The sequence below is a fragment of the Monodelphis domestica genome, chromosome 5 (assembly GCF_027887165.1).
Source record: "Monodelphis domestica isolate mMonDom1 chromosome 5, mMonDom1.pri, whole genome shotgun sequence".
In the NCBI taxonomy this organism is placed as follows: Eukaryota; Metazoa; Chordata; class Mammalia; order Didelphimorphia; family Didelphidae; genus Monodelphis; species Monodelphis domestica.
In genome coordinates, this window is record NC_077231.1 from 157,639,721 (window position 1) to 157,657,882 (window position 18,162).

The window sequence follows — 18,162 nt, forward strand, 5'->3', positions numbered from 1 at the left end:
CAGACAATCTGCCTAGGGCTAAAACCTCTGAACACCAGACAGAGATAAGAAAAGCTAATCCCCCCCACTCAGATAGAGATGGCAAACTCCACAGAAGCACAAAAGTCCCAAAATTTAAAAAAAAAAAAAACAAGAAGAAGGGGGCGACTATGGACACATTTTATGGAGCAAAAATACAAAACAAGAGGAGATAGAAGAGGAAACACAAGGAAATGCTCCAAAACCTTACAAAGGAAATGGAAACTCTCCAGAAACACATGAAGAATTTGAATCTGAAATGATCAAAAAGATGGAAGCCTTCTGGGAGAAAAAAGTGGGAAATAATGCAAAAGAAATTCACACATCTACAAAACCAGTTTGGCCAAACTGTACAAGAAAACCAGGCTTTAAAGCAAGAACTAATAAAGCAAAGCCAAAAGAGCAAGAACTTAGAAGAGAACATAAAATATCTCACTGACAAAGTGACAGATTTTGAAAATAGAGGGAGAAGAGATAATTTAAGAATAATTGGACTTCCAGAAAAGCCAGAAATAAACAGCAAACTCGACATCGTAATACAAGATATAATTAAAGATAATTGCCCAGAAATTCTAAAACAAGGGGGCAATACAGCCACTGACAGAGCTCACAGAACACCCTCTACACTAAACCCCCAAAAGACAACTCCCAGGAATGTAATTGCCATATTCCAAAGCTCTCAAACAAAAGAAAAAATCCTGCAAGAAGCCAGAAAAAGACAATTTAGATATAAAGGAATGCCAATCATGGTCACACAAGACCTTGCAAGTTCTACTCTAAATGATCATAAGGCATGGAACATGATCTTCAGAAAGGCAAGAGAGCTGGGTCTTCAACCAAGAATCAGCTACTCAGCAAAACTGACTATATACTTCCAAGGGAAAGTATGGGCATTCAACAAAACAGAAGATTTCCAACTTTTTGCAATGAAAAGACCAGAGCTCTGTGGAAAGTTCGATGTCGAAAATCAAAGAGCATGGAATACCTGAAAAGGTAAATATGAAGGAAAGGGAAAAGGAGAAAATTGTTATCTTCTTCTTTTACTCAAATTCTCTTCTTTAAGGACTACATTCATATCAATCCATGTATACTAACATGTGGGGAAAATGTAATGTGTAAATAGGGGGGGAAAAAGACCAAATAGAATAATCGTTCTCACTCAAAGATTCACATGGGAAGGGGAGGGGAAGAAAACTCCTATAAGAAGGAGAGGAAGAGAGGTTTTACTTAAACCTTACTCTCAGGGAAATCAAATCTGAGAGAGAAAAACATCCAGATCCATTGGGAACTTGAATTCTATCTTACCCAACAAGGGTAGGGAGAAGGGAAAACCAAGGGGGGAAGGGGGAGAGGGAAAACAAAAAGAGAGGGAAAGAGAGGGGGGAAAGGGGAGGGAACAAAAAGGGAGGGACTAAAAAGGGAAACATATCAAGGGAGGGGACAAGGGGGACAAATTTAAATTAATCACTGGACTAAAAGGTAGAGCCAAAGAAGAAAAGGTTAGAACCAGGGAAGGATATCAAAATGCCAGGGAGTCCACAAATGACAGTCATAACTTTGAACGTGAATGGGATGAACTCATCCATAAAACGTACACAAATAGCAGAATGGATTAGAATACAAAACCCTACCATATGTTGTCTTCAAGAAACACACATGAGGTGGGCTGACACCCACAAGGTCAGAATTAAAGGATGGAGTAAGACCTTCTGGGCCTCAACTGACAGAAAGAAGGCAGGAGTGGTAATCAGGGTATCTGATAAAGCCAAAGCAAAAATAGACCTGATCAAAAGGTATAGGGAAGGTAATTATATTTTGTTAAAAGGGACTTTAGATAATGAGGAAATGTCACTAATCAACATGTATGCACCAAATAATATAGCACCCAAATTTCTAATGGAGAAACTAGGAGAATTGAAGGAAGAAATAGACAGTAAAACCATATTAGTTGGAGACTTAAACCCACCATTACCAAATTTAGATAAATCAAACCAAAAAATAAATAAGAAAGAGGTAAAAGAAGTGAATGAAATCTTAGACAAATTAGAATTAATAGACATATGGAGAAAAATAAATAGGGATAAAAAGGAATACACCTTCTTCTCAGCACCACATGGCACATTCACAAAAATTGACCATACATTAGGTCACAGAAACATAGCACACAAATGTAGAAAAGCAGAAATAATAAATGCAGCCTTCTCAGATCACAAGGCAATAAAAATAATGATCAGTAAAGGTACATGGAAAACCAAATCAAAAACTAATTGGAAATTAAACAATATGATACTCCAAAATCATTTAGTTAGAGAAGAAATCATAGAAACAATTAATAATTTTATCGAGGAAAATGACAATGGCGAGACATCCTTTCAAACCTTTTGGGATGCAGCCAAAGCGGTAATCAGAGGTAAATTCATATCCCTGAATACATATATTAACAAACTAGGGAGAGCAGAAATCAATCAATTGGAAATGCGACTAAAAAAACTTGAAAGCGAGCAAATTAAAAACCCCGAGCAGAAAACCAAACTAGAAATCCTAAAAATTAAGGGAGAAATTAATAAAATAGAAAGTGATAGAACTATTGATTTAATAAATAAGACAAGAAGCTGGTACTTTGAAAAAACAAACAAAATAGACAAAGTACTGGTCAATCTAATTAAAAAAAGGAAGGAAGAAAAACAAATTAATAGCATCAAAGATGAAAAGGGGGACAGCACCTCTGATGAAGAGGAAATTAAGGCAATCATTAGAAATTACGTTGCCCAATTATATGGCAATAAATACACCAAGTTAGGTGATATGGATGAATATATACAAAAATACAAACTAGCTAGACTAACAGAAGAGGATATAGAATTCTTAAATAATCCCATATCAGAAAATGAAATCCAACAAGCCATCAAAGAACTTCCTAAGAAAAAATCCCTAGGGTCTGATGGATTCACCAGTGAATTCTATCAAAATTCAGAGAATAGTTAATCCCAATACTATACAAACTATTTGACATAATAAGCAAAGAGGGAGTTCTACCAAACTGCTTTTATGATACAAACATGGTACTGATTCCAAAACCAGGCAGGCCAAAAACATAGAAAGAAAACTACAGACCAATCTCTCCAATGAATATAGATGCAAAAATCTTAAATAGGATACTAGCAAAAAGACTTCAGCAAGTGATCAGAAGGGTCATCCACCATGATCAAGTAGGATTTATGCCAGGGATGCAGGGCTGGTTCAATATTAGGAAAATCATCCACATAATTGACCACATCAACAAGCAAACTAGGAAGAACCACATGATTATCTCAATAGACACAGAAAAAGCATTTGATAAAATACAACACCCATTCCTTTTAAAAACACTAGAAAGCCTAAGAATAGAAGGGTCATTCCTAAAAATAATAAACAGTATATATCTAAAACCATCAGCTAATATCATCTGCAATGGGGATAAACTAGATGCATTCCCAATAAGATCAGGAGTGAAACAAGGATGCCCATTATCACCTCTACTATTTGACATTGTACTAGAAACACTAGCAGTAGCAATTAGAGAAGAAAAAGAAATTGAAGGCATCAAAATAGGCAAGGAGGAGACCAAGTTATCACTCTTTGCAGATGACATGATGGTCTACTTAAAGAATCCTAGAGATTCAACCAAAAAGCTAATTGAAATAATTAACAACTTTAGCAAAGTTGCAGGATACAAAATAAACCTGCAGAAGTCATCAGCATTTCTATATATTTCCAACACAGCTCAGCAGCAAAAACTAGAAAGAGAAATCCCATTCAAAATCACCTTAGACAAAATAAAATACCTAGGAATCTACCTCCCGAGACAAACACAGGAACTATATGAACACAACTACAAAACACTCTCCACACAACTAAAACTGGACTTAAACAATTGGAAAAACATTAACTGCTCATGGATAGGATGAGCAAATATAATAAAAATGACCATCCTACCCAAACTTATTTATCTATTTAGTGCCATACCCATTGAACTACCAAAATATTTCTTTACTGATTTAGAAAAAACCATAACAAAATTCATTTGGAATAACAAAAGATCAAGGATATCCAGGGAAATAATGAAAAAAAAACACATATGATGGAGGCCTTGCAGTCCCAGACCTTAAACTATATTACAAAGCAGCAGTCATCAAAACAATTTGGTACTGGCTAAGAAACAGAAAGGAAGATCAGTGGAATAGACTGGGGGAAAGCAACCTCAGCAAGACAGTATACGATAAACCCAAAGATCCCAGCTTTTGGGACAAAAATCCATTTTTTGATAAAAACTGCTGGGAAAATTGGAAGACAGTATGGGAGAGATTAGGAATAGATCAACACCTCACACCCTACAGCAAGATAAATTCAAAATGGGTGAATGACTTAAACATAAAGAAGGAAACCATAAGTAAATTGGGTAAACACAGAATAGTATACATGTCAGACGTTTGGGAGGGGAAAGGATTTAAAACCAAGCAAGACATAGAAAGAATCACAAAATGTAAAATAAATAATTTCGACTACATCAAATTAAAAAGCTTTTGTACAAACAAAACCAATGTAACTAAAATCAGAAGGGAAACAACAAATTGGGGGGGGAAATTTTCATAGAAACCTCTGACAAAGGTTTAATTACTCAAATTTATGAAGAGCTAAATCAATTGTACAAAAAATCAAGCCATTCTCCAATTGATAAATGGGCAAGGGACATGGATAGGCAGTTCTCAGATAAAGAAATCAAAACTATTAACAAGCACATGAAGAAGTGTTCTAAATCTCTTATAATCAGAGAGATGCAAATAAAAACAACTCTGAGGTATCACCTCACACCTAGCAGATTGGCTAACATAACAGCAAAGGAAAGTAATGAATGCTGGAGGGGATGTGGCAAAGTAGGGACATTAATTCATTGCTGGTGGAGTTGTGAACTGATCCAACCATTCTGGAGAGCAATTTGGAACTATGCCTAAAGGGCGACAAAAGAATGTCTACCCTTTGATCCAGCCATAGCAATGCTGGGTCTGTACCCCAAAGAGATAATGGACAAAAAGACTTGTAAAAAAATTTTCATAGCTGCGCTCTTTGTGGTGGCCAAAAACTGGAAAACGAGGGGATGCCCATCAATTGGGGAATGGCTGAGCAAATTGTGGTATATGTTAGTGATGGAATACTATTGTGCTAAAAGGAATAATAAAGTGGAGGAATTCCATGGAGACTGGAACAACCTCCAGGAAGTGATGCAGAGTGAGAGGAGCAGAACCAGGAGAACATTGTACACAGAGACTAATACACGGTGGTATAATTGAATGTAATGGACTTCTCCATTAGTGGTGGTGTAATGTCCCTGAACAATCTGCAGGGATCTAGGAGAAAAAACACTATTCATAAGCAAAGGATAAACTATGGGAGTGGGAACACCGAGGAAAAGCAACTGCCTGACTACAGAGGTTGAGGGGACATGACAGAGGAGAGACTCTAAACGAAACTCTAATGCAAATATTGACAACATAGAAATGGGTTCGAATCAAGAACACGTGTGACACCTAGTGGAATCACACGTTGGCTATGGGGTGTGGGGGGGAAGGAAAAAATGATCTTTGTTTTTAATGAATAATGCTTGGAAATGATCAAATAAAATATTATTTAAAAAAAGAGACTCAGGTCTAGGCCATGTTGGCTTAAGGCCCTTCATACTGTGAGATTTAAAATGGTTGAGGTCCTAAACTGTAGTGATTAAAATAGTGGAAGATATAAATTGTGATAGATATAAGAGAGGGTGAGTAAATTTGACCACAGAAATATGTTTTACTACAGTGTCTTGGGTTTTAAAATCAAATATAAGGTGGTCGCCAGGGAAATATTCCCAATTATTCAAATACCCAAGTCAATTGGGTTTTATAGAGATTTTAATTAACAATACAATGAGTAATCAAAGAAAGAGAGAGACAGTAAGAAAGGAATAAGTATGAAGGGCCTCAAGCCAATATGGCCTAGACCTGAGTCTTAAAAGAGAAAATCAGTCAGTTTTTAATAACTCTCCATAAGATCTGTCTAAGTAAGGATTTCTAATGACACCAGGCCAGCAGCATCTCAGCTGCTTTCACCAGCTCCCTCCTCCATCTGAATGTTTCAGAATCAGTCTCCTCAGAATGGGTCTCCCCAATCTGAATGTTTCAGAATGACTTCTCAGCTCTCCTTGAGCTTTTATTTTTAAAGGCAAAATCTCCTCTGTCACCTCCCCAGTCACTGTAGATGTTTCTAAAGGACCACCCATTCTTAGTCCACACCTAAGAAGGTGTGGATTTTTGAGTAATTCACACCAGGAAAGCTCTGAGTAAGTTTTCCAGTTCTTTGTTCCTTGTAAATTCACATGTTGCTTGACCTTTATAGGTACTTAGCTTAAGAAAAGTATGGGTTTAAGTACTTTTCATTGTTCAGAAAAAAAAGAGTTTACAACTTTATCTTCCCCTAGGGCAGACCCAAGTAGGTAAAGTAGAATTCTCACATTCCTGCTTTAGGTAGAGTTCACTGCCCAAATGGGGAATGGTCTTAATCCAATCTTATAAAGTAGGGTCTGGGAAATTTTAAGGTTTACAATACTTATACTTTTTTTCTCTCTCTCTCTCCTTCTTTGATTGCTCATTGTATTATTAATTAAAATCTCTATAAAACCCAGTTGACTTTGGTATATTCATAATTGGGAATATATTCCCTGGAGACCACCTTATATTTGATTTAAAACAAGACACTGTAGTGAAAACATTTTCTGCGGTCACAATTTACTCACCCACTCTTATATCTAGCATAATTTATATCTCCCACTATTTTAAGTCACTACAGTTTACAACATCAACCATTTCAATTATTACAGTTTAAGCCATATACTCTTTTAAATATAACAGTTTATGGGTAACAACTATTTTAATTATTATAGGAAATAGGGTCAAATACAATGTTTTTGTCTGGAATTTGGGAAAGTGCCTGTTTTGTTAGAAGGGATTTATCAATAAGTTGAAAAAATACAGGAAAATCAAGCATAGGTCTTTTATGGTCATTTCCAATAATTAAGAAATACCTTTGTACTTTCATGATAGATAAGGCATAAGCACGACTAGTTATAAGAAAATTAGACAACTCTGATTTTAATTCAATTTTCCTGAGGCTTTCAATGGATAGTAAAGACACTATTAGCGTAAATTATTGTAGTCTTGTCACAGGTCATGTGTGAGAGGCATGGTGATGAGTGATTGGATCTGAGGGGGTCATTGTAGCCTTGGAGAGAGAGAGAGAGAGAGAGAGAGAGAGAGAGAGAGAGAGAGAGAGAGAGAGAGAGAGAGAGAGAGAGAGAGTCAGCCTGCTATGAAGTCTAGTAGCTAAAGAGAAAGAGTGAGATAAGGAGAAGGACAGGAAAGGTTGTTACCAGCATGCCTGAGAAGGAAGGAGCAGAAGAATAATGGCACCTTCACCGGGGGCTATGATCTTTGTTTATTGTGACAAAGAGAAAGACTTATATAAAGAGCAAAATATTAAGCATTACAACATTCGGGGTGGAGGTATTCTTTCCCACAGTATGTTTATGAAAATGAGTCCACACATGAATGTTACCAGGATTGCTATTAAACAAGTTGAGAAACAGTCATTGCTACTCTGTTCTTGTAGAAAGGCAGGTTTGGTATGTTTAGTCATGATGTCACAAGGACTTCTTTGCTCTTCAGAGTGGGTGGGGGACTCAGGGTTTAATGATGACCTTTGGCTGAGAGGAGTGATGCCTTTGTGTGAGAGATTGGGACCTTGCCAGCAATCTCAGGCAAGCATGACTGCTTTCCTCAATGGTTCTCCCATAGTCTTCTGGTATTCCTATCTGAAACATGCTACACTGATTATACTTTCAGCACTAAAAAAGGACATTGATTGTTAGTAGCCCATGCCAGTGGTTCCTAGACTTTTCAAATCAATAAATATTTTTAAGCACTTATTACGTGGCAGGAACTGAGCTAAGAGCTAGAAACATAAAGAAAAGCATGACAGTCCCTGCTCTCAAGGAAAGTACAGTCTTATGCAGTAATAAAAACATAAAAAAAGAAGGTGGAAAGAGGGGAATAAGGTTGGAGGAGGTGACTCAGAAAAACAGAGAATTTTACTCAGCATAATAAATAGACAAAATTCCTTTCTCCAGATGGAATTAATGTCATATATGTGTAGTGATATTTTCAATAAATGTAAATACTTTTATAAATGTTATTGGTGATTGAAGTTGTATCTGACTCTTTATGACCCCATTTGAGGTCTTAATTGTCAAAAGTCCCTTGGAGTTGTCCTGGATTATTGTTGCAATTCTGATAATAGTTCATTCATTTATAGTTGATCAACATATATTATTTCTGAGTCATGTAGACCATTCTCCTTGTTTGCCTCACTTCACTTTGTACCACTTCATATAAATTTTTCCAGTTCTATTTTTTAATAATCATCTTATTTGTAATTTCTTATGCCACAATATCTCATCAAAATACCACATACCACATTTTTCAGTCATTTTCCAATTGACAAACATTCCTTCAGTTTCCAGTTCTTTGCCACAAAAACAGCTGCCTTAAAAAAATTGTTACCAGAAGTTCCTTTTTCCTTATCTTTGGTCTTTTGTGATATAGGCCTAGTAGTAATATTGATAGGTAATGGCCCTCTGATTAGGTCCCAAATTGCTTAGAAGAATGGATGTTTTGGTTCACAGCTCCACCAACAATGTCTTAACATCTCAGTTTTTCCACATCCCCTGAAACATTAATCATTTTTCATTTTTTGTCACATTAGCCAGTCCATAGATTTGAGATGATACATCTGGGTTGTCTTAATTTGTATTCCTCTAATTACCAGTAATCTGAAGCATTTTTTAATATGACTAGATAGTTTAATTTATTCATCTGAGAATTGTCCATATCCTTTGACTATTTGTCAATTGGGGTATGCTTTGTACACTAACTGAATTGTTAAAGGAAATGATATACATGTTGGGAAAAAAGACCCCTATCTCCTTATACTTGATTGGATTTTAGTGATAGTGATGGGTTTAAGATACTCAGTATTGTGATTCTAAAGTGATTAGTATACATTCCATTTTAATCTTAATACAATCAGCAAAAATCATATTTACAAGGATTTCTAACTAAAACATAAAAACTGCTTCTAAAGGGATTTCTAACCCCTCCCTAAATTTGTACTTCCCTTCATTATAAGAAGCTGACCATACAAAGGAAATTACATGTCCCAATATGGCACAAACATCACATACCCTTTCCTGTTTGGAAATAGTCATAATTTCCCCCAGATCAGATGAGAGAGAGATTATGGTCATTTGACTTGACTAAGGCATTAGTCTAAAGACTAATATGGGCTTTCCCAAATGAACTAATCAATCAGCTTTGTAATTGGGTAACTGTTTCTAAAATAAGGTCTATATGATGTTATGTCTTGTGATGTCATTTTGTTATATAAACCAGCTTTCAGCCTCTGGGCATTGTCTCTTGCCAGGGTCCAACAATGTAATGCATGCAATAGAATGTTTTTATTGGAGGACTTGGCCCTCTTCCAATAAAATCTAACTTTCTACCTTGACTTGGAAAAATTTGGCTTTTTCACTTTATTTACCTAAATTGTCTATGGGTTTCTATTTCACAACAACATATAGATTTAGTCAGCAGTAAATAAGATATTTGGCCTAAGCCTGAAAACCCCTTGACTTGTTTTCCTTTCTATTATGTAATACTTCTGTTCACAACATAGAAAAATAATTAAACATTTTCAAGTAACTCAGATTTCAGTAGTATTTATTTAGTTACTCCCTCCAGGATTCTATAATAAAACTTATCATCATATCTTTTTTTTTTAAATATATTTTATTTGATCATTTCCAAGCATTATTCGTTAAAGACATAGATCATTTTCTTTTCCTCCCCCCCACCCCCCGTAGCCGACGCATGAGTCCACTGGGCATTAGATGTTTTCTTGATTTGAACCCATTGCTTTGTTGATAGTATTTGCATTAGAGTGTTCATTTAGAGTCTCTCCTCTGTCATGTCCCCTCAACCTCTGTATTCAGGCAGTTGCTTTTTCTCGGTGTTTCCACTCCCATAGTTTATCCTTTCCTTATGAATGGTGTTTTTTTCTCCTGGATCCCTGCAAGTTGTTCAGGGACATTACACTGCCACTAATGGAGAAGTCCATTACGTTCGATTATACCACAGTGTATTAGTCTCTGTGTACAATATTCTCCTGGTTCTGCTCCTCTCGCTCTGCATCACTTCCTGGAGGTTGTTCCAGTCTCCATGGAACTCCTCCACTTTATTATTCCTTTTAACACAATAGTATTCCATCACCAACATATACCACAGTTTGTTCAGCCATTCCCCAATTGATGGGCATCCCCTCGTTTATCATCATATCTTATATAAGCCAGGTATCATACTTTTTAGGAATATGTTCTCTTGGAACGCACTAAAGTCTTGAAACTTTTGGTAGGAAATGTTTAGTGCAGTATACTGTTAACCACAAAAGACATTTAAAACATAGCAATATCGTACAGAGGAAATATCAAGATGAAAAGGGTCTTCCTGATGATGAAGAGGGCACTTGGAGTTGTGCTCTTCCTATGAATCAATCAACAAACTTAATTAGATTGAATAGATTCTTGCTTATTTAGATAGTATGTTCATCAGGAGGCATCCAAAATTAATGGATAGTATTAGATAATTCAGAGATAGTATTGAAGGAGCCCTGATTAAATTTTGTTGAAAAAGGGACTCATCAGAACCACAAACTATTTGTATCTCACTTAAATATTATATTTGCCACTTAATGTTGGAAATAAAAATTACACTCTGATGGACCAGATGTGATAGAACAGTTAGTTATCAAGGGAACCCTGGAGACTTAGAGGCACCACTTAGGCTGGAGACACTATATAGGGGACTAAGCAATCTGTTTCAACTTAATGGACCATGATTTTAAGGATGTTATGGGGACATGATACCTAATGGACACTGAACTTTTTTTTCATCCTAAGAATTAATTTGCCTAAAGAAATTTCATATCCTATAGAACTATCTTAGCTAATACACTCTCAAAGCTTAGAACTTGGCCAGTCCACAAATTCATTCTGGAAGGCATAATCTCTTTATCTTTTGAAAGCAGATATTGATCTGCATTCTCTAATTCTTGGTAGTTGAATGTATTGATTGCAACAATGTGTAAGATATATCCAGTTTTTCATGCTTTATAGTGCAAAGTTATAATATTTTCTGTTACCATGGTAAAAAAAAGAATAATCTGACTCACTGTGCATGATATTAATCCACATGATATATGAAGCAGGAGAGAGAGACAGACATAGACACAGAGAACCAGAGGCCCAGAGAAAAACAGAGATAATGTGAGGCAGAAATAAAGACAGAGACAGGGATAGAGAAAGACAGAGATGCCCTGGCAAAGGTTCTTCCAGTAGCAGTTTTATTATCCAGTTGCATAGAAGTCTTATTGTAAATTCTCTCTAACATCCTATTATCCAAATATCTTTAAAAAATTAGAACCAAGAATTGAGTCTATCAAATAATTAATGACTTGATAGAGCATTAATCATCCACCATTGTCCATGAGGCTGTAACCAGTGTCAGTTCACAAAGACAATATGACAATAACTCCTTGACCATGGTATTATGTTATCCTTATTTGAAGATTAGTATCCTGCCTTTGTAGAGGGACATAATTTATCGTTAACTTGCCTCATGCCCTAAGCAATCACCTAATTACAGTGTGATATTTTCTCCACATTATTCATTTGTATGGGCTTCCAACATAGTCTCTCTTAGAGAGGTTTCAGAGTTTTCTGTCAAGTTTGGAGAAGACTTCAGAACTTCCTTTCCAGATATGACAACCCAAAGGCCAATATAATGTTTAACATTTTATATACTGGTATACCCCATAATTACAATCAGTTTAAAACTGGTTGCTGAAAATGGAAGAATTTGAAAAGAATAATAGTGTACATTTTATTCCCCCAAACTCAGTTTGGCAAGTTTCCTATTGATTCTCTGTATGCCCAGGGGGCATATGCCACATAGGATGAAATCAGGCCAACATATGAAGAAAAGTTGGTCCTAAAGAGGACAAGTAGACATTGAAACAGATGTCAGGGAAGACAAGTCAAAGATTCCATTGTGAGAATCATCATTTCTCACTGGTTGACCCCCTTGATGTCATGATCTTAAAAACTCATTATTCTATAAGATGAAATCTACTGTGAAAATACCTTGTCAGTACCTCCTGGGTATTCCTTCCATTCTCTAACTTAGAGTAGCATCTGGGAGTTCCTTGCAGATCTTCTGTTTGAGGAAGACAACTAGGGACAATAGTTCCTCCACTCTGTTAACTATTTAGAATTCATAATCTCCCAAAATTTATAATTTTTTCAAGATGAAATCATTTCTGAAATTTAGACTTCCTCAAATAGCTACAAAACTTCTTCCCTTCCATTAAAGGTAATATTTTCAGCTTATTTTCATGTGATTTCTTCCCTTATTCCATTGTGAACTCTTTGAGGGTTGAGAATATATTTAGTATAAATGTTGGCAGAGAGTAGATATCTAATAAAGAGTTTGTTTTTGAAAAATTATTATTTTTATTGACTATTGAATGCTAAATTTGATTGGATCACCATGTCCTGGTAAGCAAAAATTACTGGTTCATAAGTAACATGTATCCAAGGTAATTTTCCAGAAATTATCAACTGAACTCGATATATAAGCTAGTCTTTCATTTTTCATACCTTATACTTATAATTTCCTCCTGGCAACAGAAAGAGCAACCTGTCCATTTGTGTTTAGGATTAAGAGACAAGCAAGAGATTGGGAACACACCTGGGGAAGGAATTGTCTCTCATTTTTCTTTGTTTCCCCAATGCTTAGTACACTGTCTGACACAATGTAGGTATTTAATATATACTTATTAACCAGATACAGGAAATTTGACATTGCTGACCTAACTAGGAAGTTTTATCAGAAGTATCAAAAGTTTACCTTTTCTGGATAAGGGAAACAAATTCATGCCAAAACTTTCTATTGTCATCATTAGGCATAAGGGAAGCAGTCAAGGTAGTCAAAATTGAGTCTCTGAAAGCCAGCTGAACTAGGGGTAATTAGTAAAATTAAAAAACCGCAATTTATCATAACAAACCTATTTTAAAGGCCTACAAACTTCTGTAAGTATTCCTGTGACAAATCTATACTGAGAGAAGAATCAAGGGAAGGAAATAAGGAGAGTTAAGGCATTATATTTCCTGTTAGCTCTTTTCTGGGCTTCAAGGGGAAAACACAGATGAATAATTTATTAGGTTTGGAAGAAAGAGCCAAATTAATTTTTGAAGATAACCACAATTATTTTATTTTATATGTCATTGATTACTCTTTATATGATATAGATACTGCTATATGTCTGAAGATAAATTAATTTGCATAAATACATAAGGTCATAGGGAGTTTAGAAGAATGAGTCAATGTTCCAGAAATTCTTTTTGTCCACCAACAATGGAATTTTGATGTATTAAAAATATTGACAAGCCTGTTTAACTATAAATAGTAATATTAACAGACTTTTTCATCACATTTTTATTCTTGCAAAGTTTGATTATTTTCTCTTATATTTCTTCCTGGATGATAGGGAGTATCTCACTTTTGTGTTTGTGTCCCATAGCATATAGAATTAATTAATTTTCTTTTCCAATGAGTCTTGTAACTAGAGTGTCCCTTTTTTGTTAGTAAAGTACTTGGAAAAGACTTGTCACCAAACTGGCAAAGATGAGGAAAGATGGGGATAAACAATGATGAAGTGATTGTGAAAAAGCATGGATATTAACATAATCTTAGTATATTCTTAGTAGAACTGTAAATTGTTCCATCTATTTTGGTGAGCAGTTTTGGAATTATGTTATAAAAGTGACTAGATGCCCTTGATCCAAATGATAACCCTGAGAGAATATGTCCCAAGGAGGTCAAAGATAAAAAGAAAAGTCAGATATACTCTAAAATATTTGTATTCTTTTATTCTGGTAGTATAGAATCATAGAAACAATAGATTCCCACTGAATGGGAAATGCACCAACAAATTCTGGTGCACTAATAATAGAATAGTAATGCATCATAAAAATGATAAATATAACAGTATCAATAACCATAATCTCAGAAGACTAATGGTGAAACATTAATTCTCATAAAGAAGTGATCAAAGATAAAATTCAGATTAAGATATATTTTTCTGGACATGGTCAAAATAAATTTTTGGTTTGCTTGAATAAGCAAACAGATTTTGTTTTGCTTGCATTCTCAGGGTGGGAGGAAAAGTGAAAAAGAAGAAAGTCAGGTCTTTAAAAATTAGAAATAAATGATGAATGTAGCTAATACAGATAGGTATCAGAAAATATTAACTAATAGAAAATGTAATAAAAGAACTAGGAAAACAATGAGACTGATACACTGTGGTACAATCAAATGTAATGGACTTCTCCATTAGTGGCAATGCAGTGATCCTGAACAACCTGGAGGGATCTATGAGAAAAAACACCATCCACGTTCAGAGGAAAAACTGTGGGAGTAGAAACACAGAAGAAAAAAAAACTGCTTGATTACCTGGGTTGAGGGGATATGATTGGGGAGATAGACTCTAAATGAACATCCTAATGCAAACATCAACAACATGGAAATAGGTTCTGATCAAGGACACATATAATACCCCGTGGAATTGCGCATGGGCTATGGGAGCAGTGGGGGGACGGGAGGGAGAGATAGAAAATGATTTTTGTAACCAAGGAATAATGTTTGAAATTGACCAAATAAAAAAAAAACAATGTTAAAAAAAGAACTAGGAAAACAATATACACAATGAATATAATAGTGTAAATAGAATTAAACAAAATTCAAAATTGAAAGTTGTTCATTTCTAATGACTAAGCTTGATACTGAAGGAGAAAAAAATGTGATTGAGTCTCCATGCCCTTTTTTTCTGCATTGTTGAACTATGGATATCGACTCCTTTATGTGTTATCAAACTTGGTTAAGTTAACATGCTGTTCAGTTTTGCTAAATTAAGATTTTTTCCTTTAAAAATATTGTATAGTGTAATTCTCTGAAAGGGGAAAAGAGAGAGAGAAATACTGGTAAATGAAGGTGATAATAAAAGAACTGGGATCTCTGATTTCTTTCCTTTTCAAAAATTCCTGAAATTTCCATTTCATTTCCAGAATAGGGAATTTTCAATGAACAAAACTTCCTATACTAATATGGTTCAACACTTTTCTCTGCAACACATTTAAGGGAATTTCTAGGGGTCACTAAGAAGTAAAGTAACTTGCCCAGGGACAAATAGCCAATGTTTATGAGAGGTAGAATTTGAAATCAGACCTTCCTGACTTTGAGGCCAGCTGTCTATCAAGGTTATCATGCTGCTTCTCTTTTGTTTGTAAATACAAAATATTACATTAAGTATTAATGCATTTATAAACAGTTCAATTAATGATCTATCAAATAAATGAGCCTTCCTGCTCAATAGGAAAATACATATAATTATTAATTTATTAATTAGTCATATATATTTGAGTATAAAGGAGTTAGGATATGAAAGGAAACTAATAAGTAATTTTTTAAGAAAACATTTTTCTTAAAAGACAGAATGCCAAGGCATCCTTAGAACCTTTGATAAAATTCTAAGGCCATGGTGACTCTATTCCCTTCATTTAGAATGGAAAAGCAGGAATTCAGAGGCAAAGGACCAAGATTGACTTCAATAAAATGAAGTTCTCTCCCTTTTATGACATGGTCTCTTAGTCCATACCATCAAAAAATGAAAAGAGTACTGAAAAAGGGCAAGGTGAAAGAAAACTTGTGGGAGCTGACCAAGGCCTTTTGAATGTCCCAGAAGCCAAGGAGTCATTAAACATGTCATTAGTATAATGGAACCAGAAATATGTTCCCCAATATTTGTCATAATAGCTCTCCCAGAAGCAGTTTATTAATCTATCCACATGGAAAGATGCTACCCGAAGCACTCAGCATATGCACTAGCACCATGTTACAAATAAAAATGGAGCTAAAGATACATAATCATTTGCCATTCTTCTGCACTTTTAAGAACTACTGAATTGGTTCTGCAGTTAAATCCTCCTGTATTAGTTGTCTCTCCAATTAGAATGTGAAATCCTTTAGAGTAGAGGCTGTCTTCTTTTCTGTGTCTCTAGGACATCATGTAAAGATTAGACCCAGAGTAAGTGCCCACTAATTTTTTTTAATTCATCTATTTACTCACTCACTGTAGGAGCTTAAAGTTGAATAGAAGAATTAGATTTGAAAAAAAATATGCAATATTTTAAAATCACAATAGAGAGATGCAACACAAAATACTATATACAGTATGCAAAGACTTGCAATTACTAACACAAAGAACCAAGAAATTCTTTACAGAGGAAATTATATATGAATTAGTTTAAGTGTAGGTAAAAATTCAAAAGAGAAAGCGTTTAGGAACAAGGGCAAAATAAAAAAAAAAACTAGGGTAAGGACAGTATAAGAAATAATTAGCCATATAGTTTATTTAGAATACAGAATATATGGAAGAGAGAAATAAGACTGGAAGTGTTGTGTCACACTATGATAGAGAGAGTCTTTAGGGCCAGAGAAAGGTGTCTAAACCTTATTCAACAAAGAATGGGTAATTGTTACAAATTTTTGGTCAGGAAAGTAAAATAATCTGTCAACAGTATGAAAAATGGATTGGAGAAGAGTGCGGACATGAAGACCAACTGTAAACAGGTGGTAATGAGAAATATATAAAGGTGATAACAGTGAAGACAGAGAAAATTGAATGACAATACAGAAGTAGAAATGATAATACTTGGCAACTAAGTAATTGGTAGACTTGAAGGAGAGTAAAATCAAAGATTATATCAAAAATTCAAACATAGGAGACTGGTGAACAGTGGTGCCATTGGCAAAAAGACAATAATGAAATAATTTAGGGATTTAGAGAGAAAATATAAAATGCTTGATGTGGGACATATTAAATTTGATGTATTGGTATCTATCCTTTTAAAAATATCTTATATGCCATTAAAATAATCCAAAACTCAGATTTGAATATCATCTATAATTTGTTCTAGTTAATTATGAAAAGGTTAAAAAACAAAAGTCTTTATGTAAATGTAGTTTGTTTTTAAAAATCTCTTGAAGAACTAATATTAAACCATTAAAACTACTCTGAATAAATTAATCTAATCAGTTCTTAGTTCATTGAATCCCTCTAGTTCCAACTGCTATCAATCTCTGCATTTCTATAAAAAATATTATAAATGCATTGCTACAATCTGAAGAAACCCTGATCTACTGATTTGTTATTCCTGGCAAAAATGAGGTAAAGTTAGTCTAGTATGATTTTGCCTTGATAAGGACCAATGGCACTTGGCAAACTCTACTTTGTTTCCCAAAGGCTCATTAATCATCTCTGCAAGAATTTGTTCAATTATTTTTCCCAAAGCCAAAGTCAAACAGGGAACAAGCGAAAGTATACTAGTAAATGTTTTACAATTAGGTCTTTTAATTAGTATATATTTTTAATTGATATGAATTATTAACTTTTTACTTTTATTTATTTTTTTTATTTATTTATTATTTACTTTTTAACATTCTTTCTAAAGTCTAGGCAATAAACAAAATGATAAATAGAGACCTGCTTCATAATGTTTGTATTTCTTCACAAAATACTTTTCCTTCCATCTTAGAATGAAAACTCTGTATTGTTTCCAAGGCAGAAGGATGGTAAAGGGTAGGCAGTGGGGCTTAAGTGTCTTGACCAGGTTCACACAGCTAGCTAGGAAGTGTCTGAGGCCATAATTAAATCCAATATCTCTTCTGGCCTAGCTCTCTATCCATGAATGATATAGCTGCTCTTGTATGGATTTATTTCTGAGTTGTAAATGCTTATGCTGAAAATTTAGCAGTCAACTCTCTTGTGCCAGTTTCAGTTGACTCCAGCACACCTTGGACTGACACACACAAAGATTGCTAGAGTAATTGAAGATAAGAAAAGACG